Source organism: Hemiscyllium ocellatum, chromosome 17 (assembly GCF_020745735.1).
Source record: "Hemiscyllium ocellatum isolate sHemOce1 chromosome 17, sHemOce1.pat.X.cur, whole genome shotgun sequence".
In the NCBI taxonomy this organism is placed as follows: domain Eukaryota; kingdom Metazoa; phylum Chordata; class Chondrichthyes; order Orectolobiformes; family Hemiscylliidae; genus Hemiscyllium; species Hemiscyllium ocellatum.
In genome coordinates this window covers 30665095-30677241 of record NC_083417.1, presented here as the reverse complement: position 1 = coordinate 30677241, position 12147 = coordinate 30665095, and the positions used below count along the sequence as shown (strand labels likewise).

Genomic DNA, 12147 nt, shown 5'->3' with positions numbered 1-12147 from the left:
CGATGCTGATTCGCGATCACTTTTCAGTCCTACAAAAAGTAGGAACATGGGATCAATTTACCTAGTTATCGTTAGAGAAAAATAAAGAAATGGTCTGTTTTTCAATTCTGAAAAGATCGCAGCCTTTGCGTATCACCACCGCAAATTCCTCCGCTTGAAAGCTGAATATATAATGTCGAATAACGTTCTGATTATTAAGACCTTTTGAGTGGATGATAACTGACACTTGTACTTATTTGTGAGATCTAAGTGCAGCACAGAATTTAACCGCCATGTGATGTGGACGAATGGTTTGGTGTCATTTGAAATATTAACTCTGTGTCTTACGAATGAATTACTTACACCATTAAGTGCATATAAAACAATTTACTGCTTCTATTTCCTCCCGCCACCCCAATGTTTTCCTTTCCTAAGTCCTGAAACGTACGATTAGGTTTCACGGATGATAGATAAGCTTTTAAAGGACTACTAAGTGTTTAATCCTCGCGGTAAACCTCGACAACTTGTGTAAATAGTCCTATTGCTAAATGATCAAGATTAAGGCCGTGTTTTTTTCTCTGACGCTCCTTGACATTCCAACAGTCATTGGGTAGTGGTCAGGAATGTGACACAGGTCTTGGTTTCCCTCTCAGCTCACCTTTTTGGAATGTTCCTACTGTTTCCCTAGTTGCAATTGTATTAACTCATTATAGGCAAAAGTACAAAGTTGGGGGCTTCCCATGTTTTGATATACTTGTAAACTCTGCTTCTACCCACAAATACTACAAGGCAAGATTTATGTATAACCCTTAACTTCAGTTCCAACTTATTCCTTCTTATTGCCATGGCAGGCAAGCTATTCTATCAAGATTGCAATCAATCCAAATCTGTCCTTGGTGTGACCACATATTTGTTTTGCAGACAAAATGTCCACTTTCCAACAGTAGTCAGTGGATTGCAGATATTGGTAGGAATTCTGTTTTTCTTTGTCCAACTAAGGGCACCTTTGCTTGTTCTGTTGATCCATCTGAGTTGAACTGCTCAATACAGATCACAGCATGGAAGTTGGAATTACTGAGTTTATTATTTTGCACAGATACCTTTTTGTGTATTATGGTATAAGGGAGCTTGATGATAAATAACCTTCCTTGAACTCCTGTCCAAACTACACAGAATCATACTGAGCATTTAAGATTTTTCATATTTCATCTGTGATCTCTGCTGAAATGCTCAGCTCAGGTAGTGGTAAAGGCACCAGTTTACATTAAAGCTCCTGGGTTACGGCTGTTAAGCAAGGACTAGATTACGCTGGACTATGATGCTACCTGAAATCAAATTATTTTCAGATCCCGGTGTTGAGGCTTATGAATGAATATTAACTAATTTGCCTTGCCACTGGGGAGCAACCAACATCTGTTATTTTGTACACCAGTAATTACTAAATATCTTCAAAAACAGAAGAGAACATCAGTTCAAACAACATAAAAGGAAATAATTGTTTCTTACCAGACCAGTATCACCTTTCATCCATCTGTCTCGGTTGGCTGAAATGGTAGGCATGTTGGAGAGTTGGTCGCATCTGTCACAAAATAATTTGTCTGGGAAATTGAATCCTGTTTCAGACAATCAGTAAGCCACTAGCAGTCTATTTAATTTGTCCATGTGCAAGACATGCCTTGGAAAGGTAAATATTAACGATGACTTAAAAATGAAACTTTACAAATTTTTGTACAAGACTTTGTATATTAGTTTAGCCACCAGAAATGTTATCAAAGGACACAATTCATCTGGTACTTGAAATGGGGGCAGCTATGATTAACAATTTGTTTATTTAAGTCACTTTTTTTTTGGAGGACTATTCATGCCCCCCATTTAAATTCTCATTGATGTTTGAACTGTTACAGGAATTTAGCCTTATTGATCCCATAATAAATCTGTACTAAGTACTTTTAAGCAAAACAACATTTAATAATCTCCATTAGTGAACTAACGGGTGGTTGGCTGTTTTAGCAGTGCTGCCAGAGATCTGATTAACAGCATGTCCAAGTAGTTCCTTGAAGTTTGCTTTGTAGTTGTAAGTAAAACTTTCTCTTTCATATGACTAACGTAGACCCACAGTAACAACTATAATTTTGTTTTTACTTGACTAAATCCTATAATTGTGACAAGTGTTGTGCAGTGCTATCACAAAGTTGCTTCCTTTGCATTTGTCAATTGGGCATTAAGTTGTATGTGTAAGGTCTGGTGTAAATGACTAAAGATGCACAGATCTTTAATTTTCCATTTGTGTACCAAACATGATGTGTCATAGTTTATGCATATGTGATTTAATGTTTCCCATAAACCTTGTAGGAGATTGAATCCAGGGGATATTCGGTTGTTTACGTTGTTTGTGTGATTTCTGTTAAATTCCATTTGATTTCCAATCATCTTCGATGTTGAAGTTGATATTTTCAAAGGTTAATGTTTATTCAAAAAAAATGTTAGGATGAGAGAAACTTGACTGCAGTGCATCCATCCTTATAATCAAATTTATATGTTGGGTACACACATAGGTATAGGTACAACATCAGGCATTCAAACCGAAATGTGCTAAGCCTTTGTATTAGAAACAAGTACCTTAATCTGTTTTCTCATATTTCTCTCTTGATTATGCTTACACAATGGTGAGCCTTTTAATGTTTTGATCCTTGACTTGAATATAGTTTTTATTGGAGGAAATTCTCTTCTGATAATCGTCTGTTTTGCAAGGAGATGGGCACTTCTTGGTTAAATGTGTTATGTTGCAAAGAATCCCAGTGCCGCACGTTCAGGGCAGTAGCACCAGCTGGATTTGATAATGAGACATGACTTGCTGAACACATTCTCCCTACGTTCAGATGCCACAGTGTAGATTGGCACGATCAGTTCTTGCTGTGCACCAGGGTTTGGATGCAACCTTTTTGAAGTATTTTCGTTCAAGCTGAGATGTTAAAGTCAGGCTTACTACCTGTCCAGAGATAAACAATAGTTCCTGAGTCAATCCAATAAGCGCCTATTTGGTATTCCCCAGCAGAATGTGGAAATTAAATGGATCATTCTTTGTATCACCATCTTTGTATACTATATTGCACATAAGGGAAGCAAGACTGGAAAATGCTGACTGATTTGTGGCTAATGTCATGGAATCTGACTAAAACTGAGCAGTTCACTCTCATTAATTAAGAGAAATCCAAAAGAGAAAACTGTACACAGCAAGAGTAGCTCAAAGTAATATAGTGCACCAGTGAAGTGCCAATGACTAAAATTTCTTAGCAGGATGTTCAGATAGTCTGTCATGTTGAAGGACAAGGGCATAAATGAAGGGATCAAAAAATAAATAATTCTATAAGCAAAGAAAAGCTCTGCATTGGAAACAAAAACAGGAGATCATTGATTGCAATAAACAGTTGAAAAGATGGTGGATCAGTACCTTGACGTGAACTCAATTAAGAATATTGTCACTAAGGAAACTTCAGAAAGCCTGTCTATAATCAGATTTCAAACCTGTAGGCGAAGCTACGTGGGATTCTGCTGGCATATGCACCCAGCTGTTCATCTCTGTTAGCAGAAGGGACACTGACCCATGACATGTGTGATGCAACATTTATGACCCCATCTAAGAACAACTGAGACTGCAGTGATTGCAGCAACAATTGCACTATCGCCCTGTAAATCCTGGGAAAAATATTCACTATGTTGTTCATGTCATACTGCAGATCCTGATAGAATGTGTCTATTCTGAATTCTGGTCTTGGTTCAGAACTGGAAGACTTATAATTTAAGTGATCTTTTAAGTTTGGCAGTTGCAAAATGCCTTCCGCCAAAAAAGACCACTATGTAGTTCCTTCATTGACCTCACCAAGGTGTTCAACCATGTGAGTAGAGATGGTCTACTTAATGTGCTCTTGAAAGTTAGCTACCTGTCCAAGCTGTTCGTATTCTCGTATTTACATGACAGTATGATAGATAAGGTCAGCCATGATGGAACAATCTTGGACCTTTTGAGATCTGCAGTGAGGTGAATCATTTGCTGTTTTGTTTTAATTTTCTCCTTGCTGCCATGTATCTTTGGGCCATCTACAATGGTGTCTATTTACATACCACAACTGACACTGTTCAGACTTAGCTGAGATTCAAGACAAAAGTGCGTCAAGTCCTCATTCAGAATTTCTGTAAGTTCATACTGTAGTAGAATTCCAGAGTGAAGAAAACTTTGAGTAGCAGTGATATACACTCTTCATTCAAAAGGTTTGCTTTGACCATCACCAGGAAGACAAATGTCACTGTCCAGTACGTTACCTTTCCTGTCATCTATCAGCGATGATGTGACACATTGTGGTTGTTCGTTTCACATTTCTCAGCACATCAGTTACCAGCAACCTGTCACTTGATGCTGAAATAAACATTCCCATTGCAAAAGCTGCAGCTGGTGTATCTAAACTGTATAAGAATGTGTGGAAGAACAGTAGCCTAACTGAGAACACCAAACTGCAAGTGGACCAAATCTTTGTCCTTGATGTACTCCTCTAGTAGTGAGACACAGACAGCATAGGCTTGGCAGGAAGAAGCTCTGAACACAGCTGACCACCCATTCCTCTGCTGCAAGGATACTTGCAAGTGAAATATGAAGGTGGTGAACATTTATGCTGACCACAGGTAGTCAGCTACTGATTGCAGTGACCCCTGGAAACTTGGAAGAGTATAGGAATGGCTGTGCAAAATTGAAAAGCTAATCCAACAGAAGCAAGAGCAAGTCCAGAGAAACAGACCAGTGAATTGTGCAGCTTCTCGGCTTGCTGTCTTTCCTCTGCAGCAAAAGTAGCAAAGGCAGCCACACTTTACAGGACTCCTGAGGCACATTCTTATCTTAACATAATTGATATATACAGTTCAAACCCTTCACATAGGAAATGGAAGGCTGCCACAGTAAAGGTGATGTTTAAAAGAATTCCATCTTGGCTGTGAGCTTGCTGGTTGGCTGCCAGTATTTTGTTTCCCTCATGAGGATGGTGGTGGGCTGTCTTTCCTTGAACCACTGCAGTCCATTTGGTGTAGCACACCCACAATGTTCTGAGGGAGGGTATTTAGGGATTTTGACCCAATGACATTGGAATAATGACAAAGTCATGGTTGGGTATAAGTGGCTGGAAAAATGTTGCTTTGGTGAATTTTGGCAATGCATCTTTAGATGGTATACACTGCTGATGCTGTGCATCAATGGCGAAGGGGGTGAATGTTTGTGGAGATGCTGGCCAATTAAGTAGGCTGATTGGGCCTTGATTGTATCAAACTTCTTGAATGTTGTTGGAGCTGCACTAACGTGGGCAAACAGCGTGTACTCCTTCATAGTCCTGACTTGGGCCTTATCCATGATGGTCAAGTTTTGGGGACTCTAAGTTATGTGCTGCAGAATTCCAAACCTCCGACTTGCTCTTACATCCAAAGTATTTATATGTTGTATCCAGTACATTTTCTGGTTAATAGTACCCCCCAGGGTGTTGAAAACAAAATGCTGGAGATCACAGCGGGTCAGGCCATTCTCCCATTCTGATCACTTAATCTGAACTATCAACATCCTTTCTCCCACAGTGCTCCAAACCCACCTCTCTATGCCCATTATTGTCTTAAGGTTGGCCCCTCCACACTTTACTTCAGCTCTGAACAGTCATCTATACTCAAAACATTAGCTTGCTTTCTCTCTCTAGATGCTGCCTGACCTGCTATGATCTCCACCTTTTGTTTACAGAACAGATTCCATCATCTGCAGTAATTTGCCCCCAAGGTGTTGATGTTGGGGGGCGGGGGGAGAGCTGTGGTGGTGCTTGAACAATATTAATGGCATTGAATGTCAAGCGGTGAAATTTAGACTCTTTTATTGGTCTAATTGCCTGGCATTTGTGTAATATGTGTGTTACTTCCCACTTGTCAGTTGAAGCCAGATATTGGACATGAACTGCTTCAGTATCTGAGGAGTTAAATGATGTTGAAACTGATTATTAGCAAATATTCCCATTTGTAACCTTTTTATGATAGAGGGAAGGTTGCTGAAGCAGCACGTTGGGTCAAGGAAACTGCCTGGGGAACTCCTGCAGAGGTGCCTTGTGAAATAACTGCATAGAAGCTGGTATCCCTCACCAATTCACCCTTTTATTTACTTGTGCACATTACACTGGCTGTAGCCAACCAGCTCAGAGCTAGTCCCCTGAACTGAGCAGATTCTAAATCTCCTGTTAATATTGGTCAGACTGTGCCTCCTTTTTGGGGTTGTTAATGTGGGCCAATTCAGGACCTGGTAGCCAATGAGGTACACTTGGTTCCAATCACTACACCTTAGAATTGAGATGATTGACCTCCAACAACCATAAACATCTTCCTTTTGTGATGTCCATACCTCCAACCAGTGGAGAGTTTTTCCTCTGATTCTTAGTAAAACTGGAGTTAATAGGGTTCTTTGCTTGTACCTGTTCAAGTTCAGCTTTGATATTCAAGGCTGTCACTCTCCACCCCCTCTGGAAATCAGATCATCTAGCCATGTTTGAACCAATGCTGCAGTAAGGTCAGAAGTTGAGTGCCTGTGGCAGAAACCAAAATGAGTATTAGTGCTGCTTTTATAGTGATGTTGATGACGTCTTGCATGATGATCAAGTACAACTCACTCTCGCACACCTGCGCTGTACAAGGGATGGCCAGACCACTGCTGGAATACTGTGAATAGTTTTTGTCCCCTTATCTAAAGAAGGATATACTAGCATTGAAGGCAGTGCAACAAAGGTTAATACCAAGTGTGGAGGGGCCATCTGAGGCATGGTTGAGTAGGTTGGGCATGTATTATTCAGAATTCAGTAGAATGAGAAGAGACCATATTAAAACATGCAAAATTCTTCGGGGACTTTTTGACAACTCAAACTCTTGCCTCTTAGGAGTACAAACTGATACTGTATTATACATTCTTCAAGCATGTCCTATTGCGCATCTGTCATTTTACCTATTAAGTCTTTCTCCATTCACTGTAAATCATTAATTTCTCGATCAGTCTGACCAAAGTAGAGAATCCTGTTTTATGTTTTTTTTTGCTTTCAAATACTGTTGAACTTATTATAATTACTTTGAGTGAAATGCTGATGCACTGTTCGGCTGTTGACTAAATCTAGCTTGTTTTACTCACTCTAACGTATGCCTCCTAGTCAGATCTAATCATGTTGTATGCACTTAAGTTAGCCTCTTGCTTGCTTGTTCCTGTTTTATGGGCATCTGTATCTGTATGGAAGTTTGTCCTCCCTGGAAACCACTTTTATTTTCCACTTGTTTAATCTCTGTATTTATACAAGGTACCGATTCACAGCTGCTATCAAAACATCTATACACCACTTCCACTAAGGTCTATTAAAAAATTTCTTGATTCTACCCATAAAGTCTCTCCGGGTTGCGTAATAATTTTTCTATCATCTCAACATTTAAAGTGGTTTTGCCTTACCACGAAAACTACTCCTTTCCTCTCTCTATCTCCCCTGAACCTGCAATCTGATTTTGTATCAATCTTCAGTGAAGATTCAAAAATAATCGTCAGAGCATTTGTTATTTCCTCCCTGACCACCTTCAACACTCTAGGGAACAATCCATCCAGGCTGATCCCCTTTTTGTAAGGATTCCAATTTTTGTATCTGTGTCTGTCTCTCTGTGTCTCTGTCTCAGCCTCCCCCCGCACTGTACCTCTCCCCTTTTGTCACACTGCTTCTCAAGACAAGAAAAAAATATACTTCATTTATATCTTTTGACCTATATTGCTTAAAGCATAACTTCTGATTATTTTCTTAGTTAGAAATACATGAAATACAATCCCACCAATCTGTCACCCATGTGTTTCTTGAAGTTGGGATGTTTGTGAATGACTGCAGTATCATTCATTCCTCATCAGATGCTGTAACAGTTTGCCCAAATGCAGCAAGACCTGGATATTAGAAACAAAAAACCGAAGTTGCTGGAAAAGCTCAGCAGGTCTGGTCACATCTGTGAAGAGAAATCAGAGTTAATTCTTTAGGTCCATAAGACCATAAGACATAGGAGTGGAAGTAATGCCATTCAACCATCAAGTCCACTCCGCCATTCAATCATGGCTGATGGGCATTTCAACTCCACTTACCTGCATTTTCCCCATAGCCCTTAATTCCTTGTGACATCAAGAATTTATCAATCTCTGCCTTGAAGACATTTAGCGTCCCAGCCTCCATTGCACTTTGCGGCAATGAATTCCACAGGCCCACCACTCTCTCTGGCTGAAGAAATGTCTCCACATTTCTGTTCTGAATTCACCCCCTCTAATTCTAAGGTGGTGTCCACAGGTCATAGTCTCCTCACCTAACGGAAACAATTTCCTAGCATCCATCCTTTCCAAGCCATGTATTATCTTGTAAGTTTCTATTAAATCTCCCCTTAATCTTCTAAACTCCAATGAATACTATCCCAAGATCCTCAGCTGTTCCTAGTATGTTAGACCTACCATTCCAGGGATCATCCGTGTGAATCTCCGCTGGACACGCTGCAGTGCCAGTATGTCCTTCCTGAGGTGTGGGGTCCAAAACTGGACACAGTACTCCAAATGGGGCCTAACCAGAGCTTTATAAAATCTCAGTAGCACAACGATGCTTTTATATTCCAACTCTCTTGAGATAAATGACAACATTGCATTCGCTTTCTTAATCACGGACTCAACCTGCATGTTTCCCTTTCGAGAATCCTTGACTAACACTTCCAGATCCCTTTGTACTTTGGCTTTACGAATTTTCTCACCGTTTAGAAAGTAGTCTATGCTTGTATCCTTTTTTCCAAAGTGCAAGACCTCGCATTTGCTCACATTGAATTCCATCAGCCATTTCCTGGACCACTCTCTCAAACTGTCTAGATCCTTCTGCAGCCTCCCCACTTCCTCAGTACTACCTGCCTGTCCACCTAACTTTGTATCATCGGCAAACTTTGTTAGAATGCCCCCAGTCCCTTCATCCAGATCATCCAGGTCTGGTGATCTTTCCTCGGAACAGTTTTGAGGAAGGGTCATTGGATCTGAAATAACAACTCTGATTTCTCTTCACAGATGTGGCCAGACCTGCTGAGCTTTTCCAGCAACTTTTGTTTTTGTTTCTGATTCAAAGCTTCTGCAATTCTTTCGGTTTTTAAGATCAAGATATTATCCTGACTTGGGCTGAAAAGTGGCAAGTCATACTTGTGAACATCCCCAACAAGAGGGAATCTATCTAACTCTCCCTTAATATTCAATGGTGAAGCCATCACAGAATTCCTACTGTTAACGTCCTGAGGGTTACCATTGACCAGAAATTGAACTGGACCAGCCATACAAGTACAGAAGTGACAAAATAGGTTGGCTTGGAAACCTGCAATGACTACATGGAAATCAGTAGCAGAGTTTCAAAACCTGGACAGTATTGACAAGGCATGAAGCAGGAGTCCAATGGAATATTCTCCATTTGTTGGAGCTATATATGTCCAGAGAACGCTCAAGAAGCTTGATGCTATCCAGGACAGATGGAACACATGACAGATGTCAGTGGAACACATTCACTCTCTCCGTCATCACTGCTAGGTAGTAATAATGTGTATCATTATCAGGATGCACTGCATGAGGCTCCTTCAATAATACCTTCCAACCCTGTGACAGCTTCCATTGAGAAGGATACATGGGAACATGATCACCTACAAGTTCTCCTTTAAGTCACTCCTCATCCTGACTTGGAAATATATCTCACATTTCTTCCCTGTCACTGGGTCAAAACTCCTGGAATTCCCTTTCTAATAGCATTGTGGATCTAACAACATGTGGACTGTAGCAATTCAAGAAGACACAAATTGCCACCTCAAGGGCAACTAGGGATGGGCAATAAATGTGCCAATACCCACATTCTATGAAATGGTTTTTTAAAAAATTCAGATAGGTGACAGGCAATATGCCTTTTGGGATTCTTGATCACACTTAATTGTTGAATCCCCATTATGTTAGGCTTTCTCACTCATTTCCGTTGCATGATATCCTGGTCTTTTTTTCTTGACTTTTTTTTAGTGAGCTTTATCCTTACCCTTGCAGTACTAAAATACAGTATACCTTGGTTTGGTTGAATTTTTGCAGGTCATCATTCCCTATGCTATCACACCAAATTCCCTTTTGAAAAACACCACTTTTGATTAAAAAGAAACTGGAAAACATAGAGTATATATTGCTTTCCTTTCTTTGGGTGTTGGTCTGTCTCCAGTTACGGATCCAGAGAGTTTCAAGGCTGAGACATTGAGTGCAGATGTGCTTGCCTCAGGAGTCTCACATCCCTTAAATTCCCACATGTTGTAGTCCTGCTTTCTGTTATTTGAAATCCATGTTATTCTTTTACATTTAGATTTTAAAATGTTTTATTTTCCTTGAAATATTCACACAAAACACTGGTCAATAAGTGTCAAGTTTGCAGAAATGGTTACAAATATGGAAGGCATAAAGGAACATCCAATTTCTTTTCCTTTCTTTTCCAAATGTCCACTTGCACCAATATTTCCAACTTTTATGTAAACTGATGTGTTATTGTTGCAACCACTCTGCTTCTGTACTGTCTACTTTTGTATCTCCTGTTGAGCCATAATAAAGTTACAGTTGTGAACAGGAAGCTAAATCATATGTTGACAGCTAGGCAGGCAACAATATAAAACTGATTGACTGCCAAGCAGTTTTGCTTTTAACTGATTCTCTTGCAGTTTAAAAGTTGCCAATGAAATTCCAAAAGTTAAACTAAGAATTAGTCAGACACAGCCCACTTCATGTTACTTGTTAAGTAGTGCAACTGGCATAAAAGTTTCAAACTTTATAATTGATAATATGCTCTAATTTGACCACTTTGCACATGAGCAACTGAGTTTCTGAGGTATAGGACAAATCACTTTATTGGTTGTATAAAGATTGTTTCTGCCATTTTCTGGCCCCACACACTTGATCATCTATGAACACTTAAGCTACTTAATACTTTCTTTGGGAAATGTGTTTTTTTTAATATATAACCTACTTTTCTAATTAACTTGTTCAGAGATGTTATTAGACATCTCTGGAGCAGGTGTGTCATGAACCCGGACCTTCTGGTTCAGGGTTAGGGACATATTCACTGGGCCACTAGAGGGCCAAAGTAAGGACGTCCTCGGATAATAGTGTTGAAGATGCAAAGCAACAGATGACACGTTGGCTCTGGTTAGCATTGCTGCCTCAAATTGTCAAGGGACCTGGGTTCAATTCCAGCCTCTGTGCAAACTCCACACAGTTGCCATTCTCCCCGCATCTCCACATTTCCTCAGGGTGCATTGGTTTCTTCTCACAGTCCAAAGATGTGCAGGTTAGGGGGATTGGTCATCCTAAATTGCCTATGGTTTGTCCCAAGGCTGTTAGACTCCTCTAATAGTGGGGTTTGAAGTCCTAGAACATATTACATAAGATAAAGGATAAACCACTGTGTCTGTCTCAATCAACCTGCCTTTAGACTAGTTGTTAAGAGGAAATCCCCCACACGAAGGTCAGAACCCTGAAGTGGTTGTGGAGACAGAGGGCACTGAAATCTTATGCAGATAAGTTAGGAAGTTGAGACTGAAAAAAATGGGGCAGATGTTGGATACATCGGGTGTTGGAACCCCTTTGCATCGGTTATGGTGGGATGACCCCCAAGTTGAAGAACGGTTCAGAGTCTTTTTTTTAAAATATAAAATATTTGTAAATATAAAATTGGGAAATGAAATTTGGTTGATAGGTGGAACTTGGGACATAGATAAATGTTTAAAAGCTGAGGAGGCAATTTGGGAACATAATACAGCGAATAAATGGAAAACTTTAATATCTTTGTGGAGGAAGACTGCTGAGAAAATAACGAATAAATATAAACTTAAGTCTTGGGAGGTGCTGAAGAGTCAGTGTGGGGATTATGATGATAGAGAAAAACAGGAAAAATTGAGAAAGGAGAGACAAAATAAGGAATCAGGGTTGAAACGCCAAGCTGGACTACCAACTGGCAATAAAATGGAGGTACCTCCTAACATGTCTGGTCTGTTAATAATGTTTCAAAATAATGACACCTATGACCATCTGTGGTCACAATGTGGATTTCTGACCACCTCAAG

The 12147-nt window shown here is 39.9% G+C and overlaps 1 protein-coding gene across 1 annotated transcript in view; it reads left to right on the top strand.

Annotated features, from left to right (window-relative positions):
• Positions 1-12147, top strand: part of ankrd11 (ankyrin repeat domain 11) — a 213297-nt gene that overhangs the window by 790 nt on the left and 200360 nt on the right. The window lies entirely within an intron of this gene.